The sequence below is a fragment of the Abramis brama genome, assembly GCF_963993115.1.
Source record: "Abramis brama genome assembly, chromosome: 25".
Classification (NCBI taxonomy): domain Eukaryota; kingdom Metazoa; phylum Chordata; class Actinopteri; order Cypriniformes; family Leuciscidae; genus Abramis; species Abramis brama.
This window is the reverse complement of record NC_139987.1, coordinates 6,071,699-6,088,404: the sequence shown is the minus strand read 5'-3', so window position 1 is coordinate 6,088,404 and position 16,706 is coordinate 6,071,699. Positions and strand designations below refer to the sequence as shown.

At 39.1% G+C, this 16,706-nt stretch overlaps 1 protein-coding gene across 2 annotated transcripts in view; it reads left to right on the top strand.

Moving 5' to 3' along the window:
- Window positions 1-4,939: 4,939 nt before the first annotated feature.
- Window positions 4,940-16,706, top strand: part of LOC311076476 (protein FAM163B-like) — a 28,908-nt gene continuing 17,141 nt past the window's right edge. Inside the window, exon 1 of one of the 2 annotated variants that reach the window (XM_084104733.1) lies at window positions 4,940-5,747. The gene's annotated coding sequence lies outside the window, so the exon portion shown is untranslated. The remainder of the gene's footprint in view (window positions 5,748-16,706) is intronic. The other variant, XM_084104734.1, reaches the window with a different exon arrangement.

Here is a 16,706-nt window from a genome sequence, read left to right as displayed (position 1 = left end):
CGGGAGGCGGTGTGAACGAGGGCGGAGCGAGACAGGAACAGATGCCGGTCTGATCCGCTAATGAAATGAAGTTGCGGGGCCAGAGGGGCATTTCTGTGCCCTAGAGACATGACTGTTCCTTGAGCTGGAGCAACAGATCATCAGGCCTGTGACTCCCTAAACCGGGCCTGCTCTGGACGGCTTTCTTTGCTTTTTTGCTATGTTGCATTGCTGTGTAGGTTAAGAGTGTTCTGGGTGTTTGCGAGGGTCTTACTAGCTTGGCTCGAAAGAGAGAAAGAAAGTGCAGGAGGAAAGGAAAATAGAAAACAAATAGATGCTTGAAGGATTAACATTTGTGTCACTTCGCTTTGGTTTATTCTTGTCATTGTGAGCGTTTGGTTCCGATTTGGCTCTTTCGTCCGCGTTGTATGTGTGGAGCGTGGTGTTCAGATCCTGACACTTCTGTCTAGTTCGGTTTCGGTTCAGTGTCTGGGTTCGGACAGTCATGTTTTGTCTCTTGTTGTGAGCCAATGGGGTGAGTGTTCATTCACTCGCCTTGCATGCGCTCTTGTCTCGTGTGTTTTTGTAGAGCGCCTGGTTTGTTTTCAATGGCCGGGCGTTCTTGTGTTGTCGTGTTCTGTGAAGCACGTGGCTCGCGGTGTTTATCGGCCGCATGCTTTCATGTGGTTTCAGTGAGAGCTCTCATTGGCTGCGTGTCCGTGTCGTTTTGTGTGAACAAATGGTTTTGTTTTGTTTTGTTTGTTTCTACATGCCATGTGCTCCGATGTCTATTGTCTTAAAGGGATAGTTCACTTAAAAATTAAAATTCTGTCATAATTTTCTCACCCTCAAGTTGTTTCAAACCTGTATGATCTTCTTTCTTCTGATGAACACAAAAGAAGATATTTTGAAGAATGTCAATGGGGTCTATTAACTGTCTGGTTACTGACATTCTTCAAAATATCTTCTTTTGTGTTCATCAGAAGAAAGAAATTCATGCAGGTTTGAAACAACTTGAGGGTGAGTAAATGATGACAGAATTTTCATTTTTAAGTGAACTATCCCTTTAACATCATCTTTCTTGTTACCTGATTATTGGATTCCTCTTAATTTCCTCTCCTATTTTTTCTCCGTGTGTTCTTCTCAGTCCTGTGCCAGATTGTTCGTTTTTGATTAAATAAAAGCCCATCAACTCACTCTAACTGCATCATTGAGTCCTTGCCTCTTCCCTTCATCCAATCCTTCATCCAATAAAGAGGATAAAACACCAAAATGTCCTTAATCATATTTATTATAATTTATTCTCACCTGGGCAGACCAAAAAAAGTTATGAATGTTATATAAAATTGAGTGAAATGGTTTCATGCTCTCAGCACTCAATTTATTGAAAAATAAATCCCATATTTATCCATGTATCAAGTGAACCTATATGTAATGTGTCTAGGTCTTTTTTTATTATTATTATAACCTGGTCATGTTGGTTTGTGCCTAATGTGACTGGCATCTTCTGAGCAACAGATGAATTCACTCCAAAATGCTACAGAGTTTGATGGCATAGCCATTGATGCCAACAATTTATGATAAGGGAAGCGTTTTCCTCCCTTTTTAAAAGTTAAAGATCCAAGCTATGATCATATAAAGTTAGTTGCATTTAGTATTCACATTCAGCATTGTTTTTCAACTGAGCCCCTGCTGTTATGATCAGGACAGACCTGCAGCCCATTTTTAGGTCGTGACCTATCCGTTTCAGTGTATATTTTGCACATTATGCATGTCACACACATGGACGAATGCATGCAGACACACCATTGAGGAGTCAGAGGGCCTAAGGCTCAAACACATTATCCAGCTCAGAACAGTCAGTCAGTCAGTATTACCTCAAACACACTAAACACACAGAAAGAGCTGTTTGCTTGTGTCTCAGGAGAGACATATCAGACACTGGAGGGGTGAAGGGAACAGCTCTGGTCCTGTCACTTTCTTTCAGGTCATGTATAATGCACAGCTTTACACTTTAATAGAGCTTAATATGTGGCAGTTTAATAATTAATGCAATAAAAAAGACTTTTATTTTGTACAACTTTCTTTTCTTAGAAGAGGCGAGTAAGGACATGAAGAAAACAATGCTTAAAATGTCTTGGTGTTCAAGGTGAAAACTGCACCACTGTTCAAAAGCTTGCGGTCAGTGTGATTTTTTTATGCTTTTGAAAGTCTATTCTGCTCACCAAGGCTGCATTTATTTGATAAAAATACAGTAAAAACAGTAATATTGTGAAATAGTATTGCAATTTAAAATAACTGTTTTCTTTCTGAATATATTGTAAAATTTAATTTATTCCTGTGATCAAAGCTGAATTTTCAGCATCTTTACTCCAGTCTTCAGTCACATGATCCTTCACAAATCATTCTAACATGCGGATTTGCTGGCCAACAAACATTTAGCATTATTATCAATGTTGAAAACAGATGAGCTACAAATGTTTTGTGAAAATTAGGATTCTTTGATAAATCGAAAGTTTAAAAACAGCATTTATTTGAAATAGAAATCTTTTGTCACATTATATAAATGCATTTACTGTCACGTTTGATCGATTTAATGTGTCCTTGCAGAATAAAAATGTTCATTTCTTTATAAAAACTTTTCAGCGGTACAGTGGAATTTACATTTGGCCTTGTTATTTGCTCTAGAATGCTGGACCAATCTGAATTTTTTTTTTTTTTTCATTTGGGCCAAAGATCTATATTTGCATGCCTTGAAAACAGCTGTTACCAGACAATAACAGACGCATTGCACCGAAAACTTCAAATCCACCCGTTCAAAGTCTGCTTTATTGTGCAATCAATAACTGAGGTCTCACAGTTAAAACCAACCCAATCTCATGAGAAAACGTAACTATACAACGTGCCCATTTCGTATGAGTACGAATTAGCCACCAATTCGCCAAAACGTAAAATAGTTAAACATTTCTGTGTGTTGGTTAAACAGTAGAGCAGATCAATCCTGCTGTCCTGACAACCAAACTAAAGCTGAACCTCAAGATAATGCCAGATTCAGGCATGCAACTAGAGCCAGTTTCAGTCATTCAGAGATCTCACTGCGCAATGATTCATTTTTGGTTTGTGTTCTTCACTGGATAAACAAAACTGTATTGCTGTCATTAATCCACAGAGCCCATTCTGTGCCTTGAGCTGGAAAACCGGCCACATTCCGGCTGAGCCCTGGCTCTCTGTATCCTACCAGTCATTATCATGTTGGCCAGAATCAATGAGCAGGCCTTACAGATGGGCTACTGCTTATCTTGGCCTTCATCCAGATCCACTGGCCAGCTCTTTTGTTCTCCTTCAGAACAACCTCACAGCCAGATTTCAGGAAATCAGTGGCTGACGTGACATGATCATCTACAGTAGATCTTATGACAGCATTTCATGTGAGAGAAAGGAAGACTGTGAGGGTGGGTGTAATTCTCAACGCTCATCGCTGCAACGAAGAATTATATGCACTGTTGACTGTAAACAGCCGCTGGTTCAATCAAATTGCAAATCGGGAAACAGCAATCAATGAGAAATGGAAATATGACTTACACATGGTTTTATCGCACTTCCCGACAGCTGTCTCGGATCTCTTTGGTGTGATCAGAATAGTGATGACCAATACAGTAAACGCTTGTAGATTAATCAAATATTAGGTTTAAAATGTTGCTTTAAAAGTGTGGAATTTGTGGATGTTAGATTTTGACAGTTTGATGATGTGCAGAGACCACTACTATATGAGGTTATACTTCCGCGAAAAGTGTAACAATGTGGCCTTATCAACACATTTGTTGGAGCATTCCGACTCAACCAATGGCGTGTGTTTGTGGGCGGAACTATCTGTTTGATCAACCAATGACAGAGGGGGTGGGGGAGTGTACATAAAAACATACATGTGGGCTGCATCCGAAATCACATACTTCCCTACTATTTAGTAGGCTGAAAAAAAGTATGTGACAAAAGATGTCCGAATTCACAGTACTCATAAAAGAGTAGGCAAAAGTACTTGTGTGACATACTTATTGTGATGAGATTCTGAATTGTGCATATGATGGACACTTTACTATCCCATGAGGCGGCGGGAGAGCATTTATGAATGACAGTGAAGTGACGTAACTGACGCTGGTAGGTCACATGATAATGACAACATGGCGAATGTAGTTCATCCAGATTACATTCATACTACACACACATACTATATAGAAGGTACCTTTTAGCGGTTGTGAAGCATTTACTTATTCAAAACCTACCCATGAGAGTATGCGATTTCGTATGTAGCCATCGTGAGGCTTTAGTGGTGCAGAAATTCACCTTTAATATTACAACATCATTTGTAATAACTTGGCCCCGCTTTAAAAAAAATACATAAAAGTGTGGAGCAAAATAAAGCAATCATCAGTCACGTGAGGCCTTGGCTTTACTGACTATTCACCATTGTATTTTATAAAATAGCAGCAATGGCAATAAGATAAAAGGCACCAATTATTACATTTTTAGTAGCTAAATTTAGTAATAATAATCGAAATAAACATTTCTTCCGTCAAGTTCATGATCCTAACTGTATACTGTTTAAAGCGCATTAAACATCCGTTGATTAATGCTGCAACATGTCCTATCAACGGCTCAGAATGCGGCTCATCCAATTAGAATTTAGAGTCGTAACTCGGAATTATTCGTTTTATAAAACATCTTATTAACATATTGTTTAATAATAATGTAGCCTACGGTACATAATATTTTGTCTACAGGTAAAAATTCTTGTGTTGATTAAATAAACTACAGCATTACTTAGTGTGGCCCCAGAAAGTTTAGCATACATTTTTACGACTTATTAATCAGTAAGGTGTTATATGAACGCCTTCCATGGGCTCTGATGAATTTATGATGCTTCTCTGGATTCGTTGAATTCACATCTCAGTTCCTGATAGCCGCATATCGTCAGTCAGTGTCCGGAACTGTAAAACCGTCTCAGCCCACTCCGCGCGCGGGCAGATTTACAGTGCACTTCAGCTGCACGAGACAAACAGCAGCAATTATCTCGCGCGACACCAAACATATACGGCACATCAGCGTCGCGAGCTCAGCTCTGAGGAGAACAAACCAGCTGAGATTTCACAGTCCATAGTATTTTGTCGCACAAAGAGAAGGAGGAATAGAGAAGACACTAACACATGGAGCTTGAGTGCATTGTGATATAGAGCTGCGAAGGTTTTCATGTTGCGATTGAGGACGTTTTAAAGGAACAGCGTTTTGTACGGCACTTCATTTTACGGACCACTCTTCGATGCAGAACTAGTTATTTGAAAACGGATTTGAAGGCGGATTTGAAAACTATTGAAAGGGACTTTTGGTCACCTCAACAAGTTTTTCTGTTCTAAATTACTATACTGTGCTTTCGGGGCTTCTACCTTTCCTTACATTCAAGGAACTGTCTATGAAAAGTCTCTCAGGATGTTGACAACTCCACCATAACGGATATGAAATAAGGAACTCTTTGATTTTGCAGCGATATCGCGTGAGATTGTTAATACGAAACATTTATTGTTTTATTCACCCCATTCGCTTCATGTTTTAAGCCGTTTTAGGACCCCAAAAGTCGAGGGGGGGAAACGACGAAAGTCACTTACGCGGATCCCGTAACAGTTCAGTTAAAACTCGTTCATGAAGCTCGTGCCCGTCTCGTTGGAGCATCGTCACTTCTGCAGATGTGCTCTGGTTCAATTCTAACCATCGTGTAGGTAAGATTTCCACATTATGGGCTTTACAACACTAGTGATTTAGTTTGGCTTATTTGTCCACAATCTTGCTTTTGTTGTGAAGAAATGTAATGTGTGAACGGTAATTGTTCCTAATTCGCGTTTCATGTCAATAATGCTCGAAGGCACATTCTCCAGTTGACATTTTCATTATTGGCACTTTTAATTAAATGAAATTAGGCCTGTTTTTCTTGATGTAGCTGCAAATGCCATTGTAGGAAGTTGTTCTCTGTCCATGGTGCTGAAGTTATGGAAAGTTGACCTGCTGAACTCTATTTAGTTCAAATCTATTTATGTTACATACATTGAGAATATCTTAGGCAACGAAAACATTACTTTTATACAATTAAAGACCTATAAACCCCTGAGGAGAGGTTAAATTCCAGGTAAAATCAATTTTTAAACCACATTTTTCTACTGTTGCAGCCAAAGAGACAGCCCTTGTTCAATCTACAATGCACTGTTTTGATCACGTGACCAGTAAGCCTGTCTTCTTTACACATCTTAATGTCACTTGCAGTCGAGCAGATATGGCAATGTACACTCTTTCTGATTGGTAGATTTGATTTCCCATGACCCTTTTGAAAGGTGCAAGGAGATTTTTCCCTTATGTCAGTTGCGAGATGGGACAGGGGGATGGGCATTTCCTGCATAATAATGTTAAATAGTTTTTTCCACCCCCAGCCATGACCGTTCCTCCATCCTTTACCCTCCCCCGTCACATCTCTGCCTCTCTGTATTAATTGCAATAGCATATCTATTCCAAAGTGTCGTCTTCAAAGGAGGGTAAAAACAAGGAACAAGCCAATGTCACATATGCAGACTTTATTTTAAATGCAGCCACCACTTCTTTAAAATTATCTTAAAAACAGCTTTTCTGTGCTGCAACAGTGGATGAAGAGTTATTTCAACCTGATCTGACCTGTAAACATACCTTTCAGTGGTGTAACCAAATGTAGTCAAGTTAATTAAGTCATATTTTTAACTGTCAAAGGAATATTGTTCTTATGTTGTTCTAAACCTGTGTGGTTTTCTTTCTTCTGAAGGACACAAAAGAAAATATTTAGAAAAATGTTTTTGGACCCCATTGACTTTCATTGTATGGACAAAAAAAAAAAAAACAGTTCAAACATTCCTCAACATATCTTCATGCTGACAGAAGAAAGTAAGTCATAGGGATGGCATGAGCTTAAGTAAATGATGACAACATTTTTATTTTTTAGATGTTAACACATAAAGCTGATTTTTTTAGGCTACCTGACAGTTAAAAAAAAAAAAAATATGATGATAATGTGCTTCTCAGGGACTAAAATGATTTGTATTCCGCATTCAGCAAGGATTGGGAGGGACGGAGTGAGCATATGACATATGAGTCCATGATTTTTTTTTTGTAGCTGCTATGTACACAACCTCCAGCCTTCTTCCATCACCACGAAGAGGATAAAAGTGTTTACAGGTGTTACATAAAAACACTCTTTAGTGAGATAACACGGCGTGTGTGTTTGGTGTTATTCCTGTACGGTGGCTGAGTACAGCTACAGCCTCTTCCACTTTTCTTCCTGTCCTAATCTTTTTATATCTCTGCCTGTCTGCTTGGCAAGCGGCCACTCCGTATCCAGATTCATTCCACCGTTATGTGGTTCGAAAGTTGCTGTTTCACATTGAACACCCCTAGATGTGCACGGCCCCTCTATGGAGAAGATGAGTTTCCAGCTGAGAAACCTCTTCCAAACCAAAAGCTGTGAGAAATAATCCATTTTGGTATTGCTTTGGGACCTTCATTGCTCCCCAATTCAGCTTGGGGGATGTGACAGCATCAGCTTCCATCTTCTGTTAAAAACAGTCTTTGCAACGTCTAACGTGTTTATATTCTGCAAGGCATCGGATGGCATGTTTTCCCTTGGGGCGGCAGGAGCGTTGTAAGCCCATGCTGGTGTCTGCGGTCGTAGGAAGTGACATGGCCTTGTGGCAGGAGACATAGCAACCGTGTGGGGGTGCGTGGGGGAGGGGATGGAGGAGGAGAGCAGGACGGGTGGACAGTAAAGGACAGAAATGAAAGAGAAGCGAGGAGATGTGGTGTGAAAGGCAGCCTGCAGGATCTGGCAGAAAATCTCCAAATATCCAATCATTAAACGTCTCTCCATATAAACCATATGGTCCGTTTTAAAACTGTGTGCTACAAAATATTTAATATAATTCCATCTGAGGTGATGCAATAAAAAGTGGTTGTTACACTATGTAATTATAATGCACACACAGTCAGTTACCCCTCAGGTCAGAGTGGCTCGAAACGCCTGTTGTTCCAGTTAAAAAGTCTTTTAGAAATACATAGTGCTGCGAATTTGATTGAAGTGAATTTAATTATACAAAATAGGAGGGATATTTCATAAATGTGTGAGAATTTATTTGGATTCATGTAATGTCATTGATTGTCTTTTATAGTCAAACATCTGGACTATCACGTAATATAGTTATAAATAGATATTTCGATGAGAATATAGGAAGTGCTTCTATGTTGAGAAGAAAACTCACTCAAGGAACCCTGATGATTGGATGTGTCGGTCAGTGTATTGTCCGTTCCACATTTAGCTCTTACAAAATACAATTTGATGGTTTAAAATGAACTGGATATTGACATTTTCTTCAGGGAGTGCTGCTTACCCATGAAAAAACCTGCCGGAAGTATGCTAAAGTGCTCTGGGTGGTTGCCAGGCTGTTGCTACATGGTAATGTGTTTAGGGCTGCGTTTCTCAAAAGCATTGCAAGAACCACCAATGTTCGATATACGATCAACTTAGCTCAATGCATTTGAGAAACGCAGCCCGGGATGGTTATTCTTCTAAGTAGTTGAAATGTGATTGCTTATTGGCACTTAGCAAGCACAGCTCTATGTCTAAAATAACATTGTGGTTATGGTTTATGGATCCTGCTTCAGTTAAAAAGTAACAGCAAAACTTCAACTTTAATTTGTTAGTAATTTCCATAGGAAAGAGAGAAGAGTGTGAGTGTTTTTTTGTTTTGTTTTTTGACAAAATGGTGGCTTAAAAGTATAGTTCACCCAAAAATGAAAATTCTGTCATCATTTGTTCCAAACCTGTATGAATTTCTTTCTTCTGCTGAACACAAAAGAAGATATTTTGAAGAATGTTGGTAATCAGACAGTTGATGGACCCCATTGACTTCCATAGTATGGGGGGGAAATAGTATGGAAGTCAATGGGGTCCAGAAACGGTCTGGTTACCAACATTCTTCAAAATATCTTCTTTTGTGTTCAGCAGAAGAAAGAAATTCATGTTAAAATGGCTTGGCAAGTATCTTCGTAAACATTTGATAATGTCTTTAGTGAACTTAAAACAGTTGAGAAAGAAAACGCACATGTATCAGTATATTGGATCTGTGCATTAGCTCTTAAAGTGACAGCAGCCTAATATTCCAACATTTTGTTGTTAGGCAGGGGCAGTTAAATCTGAAATAGTTGAACACTAAAGAAATTAGCTTAAAATATTTGAATATGTAGAATATCAGCTTTATTTGAGTGACCTGACCTGACTTTGAAATTTGAAAATGAGACTATAGTTAACATCCTTTTAAGTCTTGTCATTTTGAAAGACAAATGACGTGTTAATTTAGGGAAAGAGTACATGAAAAAGCTATATGTAACTCTAGCCTGCATGATAGACGTGACATTCTGACATTCATTGTTCCATGAGTAGATCTAATGCAAACCTTTATTTTTATGCCATTTAATTTATACTTTATACTTTTCAGCATCTAAATAATTTAACTTCAAGCTTGATTTGATGAAATAGACAGTAATTATGCTTGAATACCACAGGTTACAAATGGATAACCCCAATGCAGAACACCTGCAATTTACAGCAGAAGCCATTTTAACTATTAATTTGTATGAGCTTAAATCACTGTATTGTGTGGGTGAGACTTACTCAAGCGGGCATACCTGTTTGACATTTCCATGGTGACAAGATGACACTTTGAGTGCCCTTGAAGGATTTCATCTCTTTAGCTGGTATAGGGCATAATGACCTGGGCGGACAGTCTAGTGGACCTATTATTTGCGGCAAAGTGTTGCTATATACAATGAATTAGAGGATATAAATCATCAAAAATCATGTTTTTCAATTATTTTCCTGGTTTTTTAATTTGTCATATCCAGTCCATAGAGGGTGCTGTTTAAAATGTATGCACTAATATAATTTTGCTTAAAGAATAACCACCAAACGGGTTAAACTGTTTCATCCTTGTTTTCTGTTCACAGTCATGAGATGCCAAAATGTAGATATGGTTATCACAATGTCAGTCATCGCAATTTCATCAGTGACTCTCGCAGAACTAAAAATTAGCAGATTCACTCCCGCATTTAAATACCAGTTCTGTCATGAAACTCTAGATGGCTGATAGGTCGTTAACTCAATCTGCTTGCAATAACATCATTCTCTATAGGGCACAGCTGATTGGTTCCTGCTGTATCAGTAGCCAATGAGCTGCTCAGCCTTCAAATACTTGTTCAGCATTTGCTGTAGCAGTTGCAGCGTGCTTTCAGAAACCCTCCACCTTCCCTAGCTCCACCTGTATAGATGTGCTACTGGTAATTCATGTACGCTATTGTACAGCAGCAGTGTGTCGGCAGCGGATCTATTCCGCCAAGCTCACTGAGTTCTGCACTCTCACGAAAACTCCCATTGTAATCAATGAAGCTGACTATTGCATAATAAATGTCTTATTTACATTGTGCAAACACTTGGTTAAAGTGAGACGACTCCTGAACTACTTCCGACCTCAGTGAGTTCCAGTCAATCATGCGTCATGTTCACATATTGACCACATGATGTCGTCATGACACACTGAAAGCGTTTCGTGTTTTTGTGTTAATTATGGCAAAAACTGAAAGAAAAAAAAACCCAGCTTTGCTTTGAAAACAGCTGACCAAAATCAAAAATTAAGGTTTCATTATAGAGTATAAAACTAATGTCTAATGTTAAAGTTTGTTCTTTTCTCTATGCTATGCTCGTTGGAAGCAGGACTTGCCGCCATCTTGGAAGTGATGACGCATCTCGCTGAGGTGGGGGTTGATCGATTCGCCCCGAGTTCACAAGTCGGATGGTCCACTTCAACGGCGTTCCAGACATTATTTCCAAGTAGGAGGTGGGAAAAATCCTAATTCCGAGTCGTCCAGAAAGGAGCATCAGTCAATGAGATCAAGATGAACAAGACTAGCTTTGAGGCAGATTTTTCTGCGCAGTGGCTTATTTAAACTTCTTGGATTGGCCATAGCAATGTTATGTGCTCAACATACAGCGCTCAACGCTACAAAACACAGTAGTAGCCTATGATACAACGGGAGTAAACATAAATAAAATGCTAATTGCCTCAACCTACCCTATCATGATTATAGATAAGCAAATACATTTTAGTTGCATATGTACTATTCTGAAAATTTTGCAGACTTTGCATCATGAAAGATTATCCTAATATATCAGACTGTTTGAACTAACCAGTAGGTCTATATGAAACATTAAATAAGTACACCCTGGCATTTGAGCGTGCCCGCTTCGGTTGTTTATCTGCGGTATGCATTTCTGCATATTCTATGCAATTCAAATCCAAGCTGTCCGCAGCAATCAGTTTACTTCCTGTATGCAAGTGTTTGTGATATCAGAGATATTCTGCACATTAGGAAAAAGCTGTGTTTGTGTACTTTGGTAAGGGAATACATCTCGCTGCTGTCATATATTTGGATCAGTGAGGGTTTAACATCAGTCCTTTATAGATGGAAGTACACATGTGTTCATTGGCCCTTCATTAGTGTGGGAATGAATTATTTAATGGCATACCTGCACGCTCTATCCCTCAACACACATGGATCACTCAAATAGGCCTGTGCAGTAGCCGTGGGGTTGCCAAGGGTAACGCTTTATTTGTGACGAACCACAAATAGAAAGATTATGCGGGGTGCATATGGCACTGTTTCATATTATTCATCTTGAAGTGCTTTTACTGAGTTTGATGTGTGACTTAGAAATGAGAATAGGCTTTTTAATCTTTATAGTCGGCGTGTGAAGAAATAGTCATGGAGTTATTTTTGAATTAATGTGGTATGAACAAATGATCTGCCACATTTATTCCTAAACCAAAAGAAGTGGTATTGATACCTTTATAGTGTGTTTGTTTACTGTCAGCATTCTGCTTTTTTTGCTTGTTTGTTGATATGAATTGTTGATGTATAATGGTTTCAAGACTCGCGGCTTTATTCGCGCCATAACAAAGGACATGTTATATTACTAAGTCATTATAGGCTATTTAATTCTTTTGGCCCATATAGAATTGTCCTTCAGGCTCTGTAACTTTTCAGGACAAGTGTGTTGAGCTTGTCTGAACATGATTTAATCATATATAAGGTTTCTTCTTCCTTTTATCTCTTTGAAATTAAAGAAATGTAGTTTTGACTGCAGGGTGTGTGAAACTTTCGCTAGGTTACACTATACTCTTACTTAGAGAGTTTTGTTGCACTTACGGCACATTTTAAAGCAGCTTTTGCCTTCTAGTTATTTACACACAGACTTGGTCAGGGGTAAAATAGTTTGTCTTCCTGTTAAGTCTGACATGACCTATAAAAAATGTAATTAATCTTTCAGTTTAATCCTTTAGCAAACCCTTTGTTTGTGTTGTTGAGGTTTTCTTTTGTATGCAGTTCAATGAACATTTTAGTTAAGGTTCATACAGTTTAATGAATCATTCAATTCCTGCATTGCGGAAATTATGAAACACACTCTCAATGGAAACACACTCTCTATGGTTGTCTTTCCATGCAAAATGTCTCTCTTTGGTATGTTTAAACGATGAAGGATATTAAGGGCTGTGGCGTACTGTATGAATTACGTAAGGTTCTTAAATGGTGTACTTGACATTCTCGCTATTATACATATTGCTAACATATAAAATGCTAAACATACACATACTATAATGCTAACGTACTCATAATATAACATGCTAACATACATTATATTAATATAAACATATTAAATATGACAACATCCATACTGCTAACATACTGTAACATACTGTTACATACTGTAACAACATACTAACATACATATTGTTAACATACACATATTGTAACATGCTAACATGTATCCTGAAAACACACATACTGTAACATGCTAACATGTATCCTGAAAACACACATACTGTAACATGTTAACATACACATTCTGTAACAAGCTAAAATCCATGCTACTAACATACACATACTGTAACAACATGTTAACATGCATCCTGCTAACACACATACTGTAACAAAAAGCTAACATGTATTCTGCTAACAAACACATACTGTAACATGTTAACATACACATTCTGTAACAAGCTAATATCCATACTTCTAACATACACATAGTGTAAAAACATGCATACTGCTAACACACATACTGTAATAACATGCTAACATGCATCCTGCTATCATACACATACTTTAACAATATGATTACATCCTGCTAACATAGACATGCTGCAACATGTTAACATCCATTCTACTTAACATACACACTGTAACAACATGCTAACATGCATCCTGCTAACATACACATACTATAACATCATGTTAACATGCATCCTGCTAACATTAACATACACATTCCATAACATGCTAACATCTATACTACTAACATGCACATACTGTAACAACATGCTAACATGCATACTACTAACATACATACAGTGAGGAAAATAAGTATTTGAACACCCTGCTATTTTGCAAGTTCTCCCACTTAGAAATCATGGAGGGGTCTGAAATTGTCATCGTAGGTGCATGTCCACTGTGAGAGACATAATCTAAAAAAAAAAAATCCAGAAATCACAATGTATGATTTTTTAACTATTTATTTGTATGATACAGCTGCAAATAAGTATTTGAACACCTGAGAAAATCAATGTTAATATTTGGTACAGTAGCCTTTGTTTGCAATTACAGAGGTCAAACGTTTCCTGTAGTTTTTCACCAGGTTTGCACACACTGCAGGAGGGATTTTGGCCCACTCCTCCACACAGATCTTCTCTAGATCAGTCAGGTTTCTGGGTTGTCGCTGAGAAACACGGAGTTTGAGCTCCCTCCAAAGATTCTCTATTGGGTTTAGGTCTGGAGACTGGCTAGGCCACGCCAGAACCTTGATATGCTTCTTACAGAGCCACTCCTTGGTTATCCTGGCTGTGTGCTTCGGGTCATTGTCATGTTGGAAGACCCAGCCTCGACCCATCTTCAATGCTCTAACTGAGGGAAGGAGGTTGTTCCCCAAAATCTCGCAATACATGGCCCCGGTCATCCTCTCCTTAATACAGTGCAGTCGCCCTGTCCCATGTGCAGAAAAACACCCCCAAAGCATGATGCTACCACCCCCATGCTTCACAGTAGGGATGGTGTTCTTGGGATGGTACTCATCATTCTTCTTCCTCCAAACACGTTTAGTGGAATTATGACCAAAAAATTCTATTTTGGTCTCATCTGACCACATGACTTTCTCCCATGACTCCTCTGGATCATCCAAATGGTCATTGGCAAACTTAAGACGGGCCTTGACATGTGCTGGTTTAAGCAGGGGAACCTTCCGTGCCATGCATGATTTCAAACCATGACGTCTTAGTGTATTACCAACAGTAACCTTGGAAACGGTGGTCCCAGCTCTTTTCAGGTCATTGACCAGCTCCTCCCGTGTAGTTCTGGGCTGATTTCTCACCTTTCTTAGGATCATTGAGACCCCACGAGGTGAGATCTTGCATGGAGCCCCAGTCCGAGGGAGATTGACAGTCATGTTTAGCTTCTTCCATTTTCTAATGATTGCTCCAACAGTGGACCTTTTTTCACCAAGCTGCTTGGCAATTTCCCCGTAGCCCTTTCCAGCCTTGTGGAGGTGTACAATTTTGTCTCTAGTGTCTTTGGACAGCTCTTTGGTCTTGGCCATGTTAGTAGTTGGATTCTTACTGATTGTATGGGGTGGACAGGTGTCTTTATGCAGCTAACGACCTCAAAAAGGTGCATCTAATTTAGGATAATAAATGGAGTGGAGGTGGACATTTTAAAGGCAGACTAACAGGTCTTTGAGGGTCAGAATTCTAGCTGATAGACAGGTGTTCAAATACTTATTTGCAGCTGTATCATACAAATAAATAGTTAAAAAATCATATATTGTGATTTCTGGATTTTTTTTTATAGATTATGTCTCTCACAGTGGACATGCACCTACGATGACAATTTCAGACCCCTCCATGATTTCCAAGTGGGAGAACTTGAAAAATAGCAGGGTGTTCAAATACTTATTTTCCTCACTGTATACTGTAACTTGCTAACATGAGCCCTGTTAACATAGACATACTGTAACATGTATACTGTAACATACTGTGTAATGCTAACATGCAAACTGCTAACATACACACACTGTAAAAACATTCATTAACATGCATAATGCAACACACAGGTTAACATTTAGCAAGCTTGTACAAATGATGCAACACAACAAAAGTATATTGTAACAGACAGTTAATTGTTGTAACATACAACTAAATCATATAAAAGTAACAAACAACTGCCAATCATCTCAAGATAACCAAGTTTTTTAGGAATCCTCTGAAACAATGTTAAAATAGCTATTGAGTGAAGTTGTGGTGGTACACAGATAAACAGCAATTTCTTACTTTTACAAAATGTATACACATATCTGAAGCAGAATCATGCAAGCATCTGCCTGTACTCAGTTTGGTGGTTGCATTAATAATGTGGCCAAAAGAATACTTTATTTTGGATGCTGGTGTCCACATCAAACCTCTAAACTAGCCTAACCAGCATGACTACCTTGGTCAACCAGCTTCATCAGGCTGGAGTTTGTTGACTAACTTCACCAACTACGTTTTCACTGTCTCCCAGCATGACCAAGCAAGATCAGCACCAAACAGGCACTGACTAGCATAAACCAGCCTGAGCCAGAATGAAAATGTATGCAGGTGGTCTTGTCAGCAGTGTGGCACATCCATATTCAAGCCTCTTTGTGCATGCAGTCCAGATGTATTGTTCTGGAAGTGTACTTGATGCCACGTCAAGTCAAAATGGATCGAGGTCGCAGTCTTATCACATGTGCAGAAATGAACGACCTTTGTTGCAGGTTTGTTTCCACATTCATGTCCCCTGTCAGATTGTGTTATCATGCTGTCACATGAATGGACTTGCCTGTGTGCCCTGTCATGCGTCAGTGGAAAATGCCTTCTCATTATTCCCCATGGCACATCACAGAGAAATGTGCAAACTTCTGTGTCAAGATCTGTTAAGTCACTTTCACATGATTCACACCAGGGCTTCAATGCACCTTTGACCTCCACTTGAAAAGTATTGCAGATAGCGTCACAGTAAAGGGATTTTATGAATTTGCTAGCAAGTCAGTATGATTGTAAAGAAGGAAAATAGTGTCCCTGTCCCAAATGGCACACTTCATGTGCACTTGAGGTCTTGTGGACTTACAAGGGCCGCCGTGTGCACATGTCCGTCAAGTCCACGAGACCGTAGGGTGTACCAGTTGTCACGTTCGGTTTCAGAAGGGTGCTTGCGAGTGCCCCCTTCTTCCCGACAGTCGAAGCGCCAATACTTCACGAAAGTGTGAACTCGGAGGAAGATCGCGAGGGCTTAGGGATATATTTGGGACAGGGCCAGTGAAAGCATATTTGTTTCTGTTTTGGGTCTGTTTGGCACGTGTTTTAGTTCAGTTTCCTGTGTTTCAGTTCATTTCTATGGTTTCTCGTTGATTTGATTATCATGTGCACCTGTTATTCATTTCGTTGTTTGGTTTGTGTGTATTTAAGCCCTGTGTTTCTTTCAGTTCTTTGTCCGTTCAGTTACCGGTTATTCTGTTCACGTTTTGCCTTGTGTGTTTTGTTTGTTAGTGT